At 43.6% G+C, this 7,044-nt stretch overlaps 1 pseudogene; it reads left to right on the top strand.

Moving 5' to 3' along the window:
• Positions 1–3,550: 3,550 nt before the first annotated feature.
• Positions 3,551–4,845, top strand: LOC118007641 (annotated as a pseudogene).
• Positions 4,846–7,044: the final 2,199 nt, after the last annotated feature.

Raw genomic sequence — 7,044 nt, 5'->3', positions numbered from 1 at the left:
TTGGGGTTTTTCCTCTTTTACAGATCCCACCTTAATATTTCTTGCAGGCCCACCTTAATATTTCTTGCAGAAAAAGAATATGGTCACATATTCTTTCAACTTCTGCCAGTGGTGGAAGCTCTGCATCTCTCCATCCATTCTAAATGAAAGCCTTGCCGGATAAAGTATTCTTGGCTGCATGTTCTTCTCATTTAGTACCCTGAATGTGTCTTGGAAGGCCTTTCTGGCTTGCCAGGTCTCTGTGGATAGGTCTGATGTTATTCTGATGTTCCTTTGTATGTAAGGAATCTCCAACTGCCTTTAAGATGGTTTCCTTGGTTCTAAGATTTGGGAGTTTTACTATTACATGCTGGGGCATTGGCCTGTTCTCCTTGATCTTGGGAGGGGTCCTCTCTGCCTCTAGGACTCAAATGTTTGTTTCATTCCCCAGATTAGGGAAGTTCTCAGCTATGATTTGCTCAAATATATCTTCTAGACCTCTCTGTCTCCACCCCCTCAGGGATCCCAATAATTCTGACATTGGAACGCTCCATGGTGTCACTTATTCCTCTAGTTCTATTTTCACGGATTTTGACTTTTTCCTCCCTGGCTTCCTCTTTTTCCTTTTTCCTATCAGTTTGTCTTTTAGATCACTAATTTTTTCTTCTGCCTCAGTTACCCTAGCTGTTAAATTATCTAGATCAGATTGGATCTCATTGATAGCATTTTTAAGTTCCGCCTGTTCAGATTTCCTTTCTGCCCTTAGAGACTCTATGTTCCCATTAATTGATTTCTCCATTCTATCTATCGTCTTCATAACTCTTACCTTGAAATCCATTTCCAACATCTTGATTATATCTGTATCCATTTGTAAATCTGTGGCAGACATCATATTCTCTGAGTCTTTCCTATTTTGGGGATTCCTCCTCCTAGTCATTCTGTTGAGTGGTGGTTGAGGGAATGTACAGAGTCCAAATTATTGACCACAGCTCAAGCAAGATGCACCTGTTTTCTTGGGACCTTAAGGTCGTTGGCCTCTTGTTCTCCCAGCCTGTCTTCTGAGGGAGGGACCTGCCATGTTGTTACTGAGACAACCCTGTTTTGAGCAGAGTTGCCCTACCCCCTGTGTGTGGGGGATAGGCTCAGTGAAAACTGGTTTTTGGGGGGCTTTTATTCTCTGGCAGCTTTCCCTGGCAGCTTTCCATGTTTCTTCTGAGAGTCAGAGCAGAAGAGACCATTCCAACCCTCTGCCTCAGAGCAGAGAGATCGCAGCCTGTTCTTTAGTGAGTTCTCCAGGCCACAATGTCTCCATTTCTGTCTGTGTTGCTAAAACCATGGTGTCTTGGGTTGTGCGCCCCAGAGCAGCACTCCCAGCCCTCACTTCCACATCTAGGCATGTCTCTGCCCTTTGTGCTTATAAAACCATCAGACACCCCCAGGTCACAAGAGTCCCTACTGCTCCATGTTTCAGTCTGTCTGGCTGCCCTAAAGTTCTTTCCCCACTGTTACTGGTCTGCACATCTGTGCCCAGTCCCTAACGTGGGAGACTATTGAGCTTGGGAGGTGCAGGATCCTGAAGGCTCTCTTCCTCTTCTATTTATCTTCAGATATCTGCCTGTGGAATCATGGCTCCCTGCTTCATACCTCAAAATCAACCACCTGGGATATTCTGTTTGTAGAGATCCAGATATATCTTCTTACTGATTCTTTTTTTTTTAAGATTTTATTTATTTATTTGACAGATAGAGAGCACAAGTAGGCAGAGAGGCAGGCAGAGGGAGAGGGAGAAGCAGACTCCCCGCCAAGCAGGGAGCCCGACGTGGGGCTCAATCCCAGGACTCCAGGATCATGACCTGAGCCGAAGACAGCCGTTTAACTGACTGAGCCACCCAGGCGCCCCATATCTTCTTACTGGTTCTTACTTGGCTGATTTTGTGGGTGTTCCGAGTGGTCTGGTAGATATCCAGCTCAATTCAGGGGACTGGTTGGAATAGGGTCCCCTACTCCCCCCCATCTTTTCCTCCTCTTTTTTCCCAATGCCTGCTTTTCATGGCCTATGTGCTAAGAATTGTGTTTACAATTTTAAGTCATTAAAAAGAAAATTTCAAGACACATGAAAATTAATATGAGATTCTGTGTCCATAAATAAATGAAGTTTTATTGGAACACAGTTATACTTACTTTTTTATTCATGGTTTATGGTTGCTTTTGTGCAACAGTGACAGTTGAGTAGTTGTTTCAGAGTCTGTACCCTGCAATGCCTAAAATATTTACCATCCAACCCCTTACAAAGTAAGTTTGTCAGCCTATGGTCTATAGTACAGATTAGTGTGACTAGTGTTCTAATGTATAAATGTGTTGGGGTATTTATTTAAAACTCTTGTTTTAGAATCTTAAGAGAAAATAACTCAAATCTCTGAAAAAGTTAAACAAACTTGCTCCAGTGTTAGCAAGGAAAATTATCTTTAGTTTCAAATTATGTTGCAGTATAATAAAAAAAAAAGGTCCATATAGTGTGAAAAAAGAAAAGGAGCTGGCTGACACCAATGCCTCCCCTCACCCTCCAGGATAAACACAGAGCCACTCGTGGGAAGCACGAAGCTCAACAGCACCTACAATGACTGCCTAAATTGCATACACTAAGCCGCAGCCCCCTGCACTCTGGCGGGCCTACCCTTTTCAGTTTAGCTTACCTCAGTCCCAAAGCAAAGGGCTCCTGCTCCAGAAGACCAGGACAAAACCCTACCCACACCACATCAACCAACCAGAGTTCTCCAGGCCTCAGTTCCAGTGGAGCTGGTGTCAAGTTTCATTACACAGGAAGACCGGAACCCACCTGGATAAAAGTTTCCACATTCAGGCCAGGGACCAAATACTACCCACAGTAAGCAAGAATATGTATGCAAACTATTGGCCTGATGGATACAAGCCAAAACACAACAGCAGAGTTCACAGCACACACCACAGACACTCCCTGAAGTTCCAGAACCTAGGCACTACATGACCTCTTGTTCATAAGGCCTTTACTTTCAGGATAAGGAGACATAACTGAGTTTCACCAGAGGGAGGTGGATTTTGTTTTAGGGCTTCCATTTTGCTCTAGTGAATTAAGTTAGAGAAAACTCATTTTAAAAAAGCACAGGCAGCAAAAGAAAAAATAGAATAAATTCCTCAGAATTTGGGTGCCTGGGTGGCTCAGTCAGTTACACTGTCTGCCTTCTGCTCAGGTCATGATCCCAGGGTCCTGGGATTTAGTCCCATGGTGGGCTCCATGCTCAGTAGGGAGTCTGCTTCTCCTTCTCTCTCTGCCCACCCCCCACCCCACTCATGCTCTCTCCCTCTCAAATAAATAAAATCTTTTAAAAAAATTCCTCAGAATTTAAAAATTCTGTGCTTCAAAATATCCTATCAAGAAAGAAAAAAAAAGAGGGAACATTTGTAAATCATGTATCTGATAAGGGATTTATAGAGAATTTATAGAATATTTGCAACCCAATAAGAAAAAGAAAAATATAGGTGCAAGAAATGACAGCGCATCAGGGCGGGGCACAGTTTTGGCTCCCCTTTCCCCCTTGTTGGGCATGAGGTGTCTATGGGGCACCCGCTGCTGCTGCTGCTACTGCCACCACCACCACAACTGGTTGCTATCTCTATGGCAAGGAGGAGGAGTACTAGTTCAGTGACACAAGTACAAAAATAAAGGATAAAGTATTTTATGAAACAAATCTTCAATCGAGTATAACATTTTGATGCTTGGTATCTAGATTCCTTGTGCCCTCACTATGCCAGCAGTAACTGTAGATCATAGCCAAAGAATTTGTGTAGTTTGGGCTTGCCAACTGGATGAAGAGATGGAAAAAATTCATCCAATTATTTGAAAATATAATTACGTTGCTATGGACACAGAGTTTTCAGGTATGGATGCAACACTTATTGGAGAATTCAGGAGCAATACCGGCTATCAATACCAAATATTATGATGCAATGTAGACTTGTTAAAGATAATTCAACTAGGACTGACATTTATGAATGAGCAAAAAGAATATCCTCCAAGACCTTCAACTTGGCAGTTTCATTTTAAATTTAATTTGACAGAGGACATGTATGCCCAGAACTCTATAGAGCTACTAACAACATCTGGCATCCAGTTTAAAAAAACATGAGAAGGAAGGAATTGAGACTCAGTACTTTGCAGAACTTCTTATGACATTGGGAGTGGTCCTCTGCAAAGGAGTCAAATGGTTATCATTTCACAGTGATTATGACTTTGGCTATTTAATCAAAATGCTGACAAACTCTAACTTGCCTGAAGAAGAACATGACTTCTTTGAGATACTTTGATTATTTTTTCCTCTCATTTAAATGTGAATTACTTCATGAAGAGCTGCAAAAATCTCAAAGGTGGTTTACAAGAAGTTGGTGAACAGTTAGAGCTAAAACCAGTAAGACCACAACATCAAGCAGGATCTAATTCATTGCTCACAAGAATGACCTTTTTCAACATGAGAGAAGTATGAAAACATCAGTGCCTTTTTTTCAATTGGTTCTCAGGTTGAGAACACTAAAAATGTTATGGCAAAAAAAGAAAGAAAAACATAACTAAAAATGAGCATATTATCTGAATAGACATTTCTCCAAAGATGATATACAAATAGTCATTAAGTGCAGGAAAAGATACTCAACATCATTAGTCATTAAGGAAATGCAAATCAAAACCACAATAAGATGCTACTTTATATCTATGAGGATGGCTATAATAAAAATGCTAAATAATGACAAGTTTTAGTGAAGATGTAAAGAAATTGAAACCCTCACACACTCCTAATGGGAATGAAAAATAGTTCAGCCTCTTTGGAAAACAGTCTGGCAGTTCCTTAAAATGTTAAACACTAGGGGAGGGGGGAAAGATGGCAGAGGAGTAGGGGACCCTATTTCCCCGGAATTGAGCTGGATATCTACCAGACCACTCTGTGCACCCACAAAACCAGCCTGAGATGTAAGAAGATCTGGATCTCTACAAACAGAATATCTCAGGCAGTTGGTTTTGAGGTAAGAAGCAGAGGGCCGTGATTCTGCGGGCAAATATTGTAGGATAAACGGCAGCGGGAGGGTGCATGGACATGGGGATCCTACACCGCCGGTGAGTGACAGCTCCATGAGCTGCAGACGGGGCAGACTCGCAGACTGGTAGCGTCGGGAAAGAACTTTAGGGCAGCCCCCAGGGTGGAAAACCAGACTGGTGGGGTCGCGGGCACATGAACTGCAGCCCCCCCGGACAGAAACCGGAGCCACAGTCACACACACGCGAACTGCAGCCTCCGAGATGGAAACCCAGTGTGCCAGGGATGCGCCGGTGAACTGCAACCCCCAGGGGTTGAAACCCCAAGTGGTGGAGTCGCGCACGTGTGAACTGGGAAAAGCTGGTGGTTTTAGGAGCACAAAGGGCAGAGATGTGCCCCGACCTGGAGGCAGGACTGGGAGCACTGCAGAGGGGCACACAACCCAGGAAGCTGCAGTTTATAGAAGCACAGACAGAAACAGAGACAGTGTGGACTGGAGGGCCCACTGAAGAATAGACTGAGGTCTCTCTGCTCTGAGGCAGAGGGTTGGAAACGGTCTCTTCTGCTCTGACTCACGGAAGAGATGCGGAAAGCCCCCAGGGAAAGGTGCCAGAGAACAAAAACCCCAAAGACTGATTCCCACTGAGCCCATCCCCCTCCACAGGGGTTCAGGGCAACTCCGCCCAAACAGTGTTGCCTGAGTAACAGCGTGGCAAGCCCCTCCCGCAGAAGACAGGTGGGGAAAATAAGAGGCCAGCAATCCTAAGGTCCCAAGAAAACAAGTGCATCTTGCTTGGGTTCTGGTCAATAATTTGGACTCTATACATTCCCTCAAACACCCATCAACAGAATGACTAGGAAGAGGAGCCCCCAAAACAGAAAAGACTCAGAGATTAGGACTTATGCTGCAGATTTACAAATGGATGCAGATATAACCAAGATGTCGGAGATGGAATTCAGGCTAGCAATTGTGAGGACAATGGCTGGAATGGAGAAATCAATTAATGGCAACATAGAGTCTCTAAGGGCAGAAAAAAAAGCTGATTTGGCAGAACTGAAACATGCTATCAATGAGATCCAATCCAATCTAGATAATCTAACAGCTAGGGTAACTGAGACAGAAGAGAGAATAAGTGATCTGGAAGACAGTATAATAGATAAAAAGGGAAAAGAGGAGGTCAAGGAAAAACAACTCAGAATCCATGAAAATAGAATCAGAGAAATAAGTGACACCATGAGGGGTTCCAATGTCAGAATAATTGGAATCCCGGCGGGAGTGGAGAGGGAGAGAGGGCTAGAAGATGTATTTGAGCAAATCGTAGCTGAGAACTTCCCTCACCTGGGGAATGAAAAAAAACATTCGAGTCCTAGAGGCAGAGAGGACCCCTCCTAAGATCAAGGAAAACAGGCCAACACACCGGCATGTAATAGTAAAACTCGCAAATCTTAGAACCAAGGAAACCATCTTAAGAGCAGTTAGGGGGAAGAGATTCCTTATGTACAGAGGGAGGAATATCAGAATAACGTCAGACCTATCCACAGAGACCTGGCAAGCCAGAAAGGCCTGGCAAGACATACTCAGGGAACTAAATGAGAAGAACATGCAGCCAAGAATACTTTATCCGGCAAGGCTTTCATTTAGAATGGATGGAGAGATGCAGAGCTTCCACGACCGGCAGAAGGTGAAAGAATATGTGACCACTAAGCTGGCCCTGCAAGAAGTATTAAGGGGGCTTCTATAAAAGGAGAAAGACCCCAAGAGTGATCTACAACAGAAATTTACAGGGACAATTTATAAAAACAACGTCTTCACAGGCAACATGACAATTAATTCATATCTTACAATAATCACTCTCAACGTGAGCCTAAATGCTCCCATAAAATGGCACAGGGTGGCAGATTGGATAAAAAGACAGGACCCATCCATATGCTGTCTACAAGAGACTCATTTTGAACCTAAAGATACACCCAGACTGAAAGTGAAGGGATGGAGATCTATCTTCCG

The sequence above is a fragment of the Mirounga leonina genome, unplaced genomic scaffold (genome assembly GCF_011800145.1).
Source record: "Mirounga leonina isolate KUSES-001 unplaced genomic scaffold, KU_Mleo_1.0 Mir_100873, whole genome shotgun sequence".
In the NCBI taxonomy this organism is placed as follows: domain Eukaryota; kingdom Metazoa; phylum Chordata; class Mammalia; order Carnivora; family Phocidae; genus Mirounga; species Mirounga leonina.
Note: the sequence above shows the minus strand (reverse complement) of the source record. Positions and strands in the feature narration are given on the sequence as shown.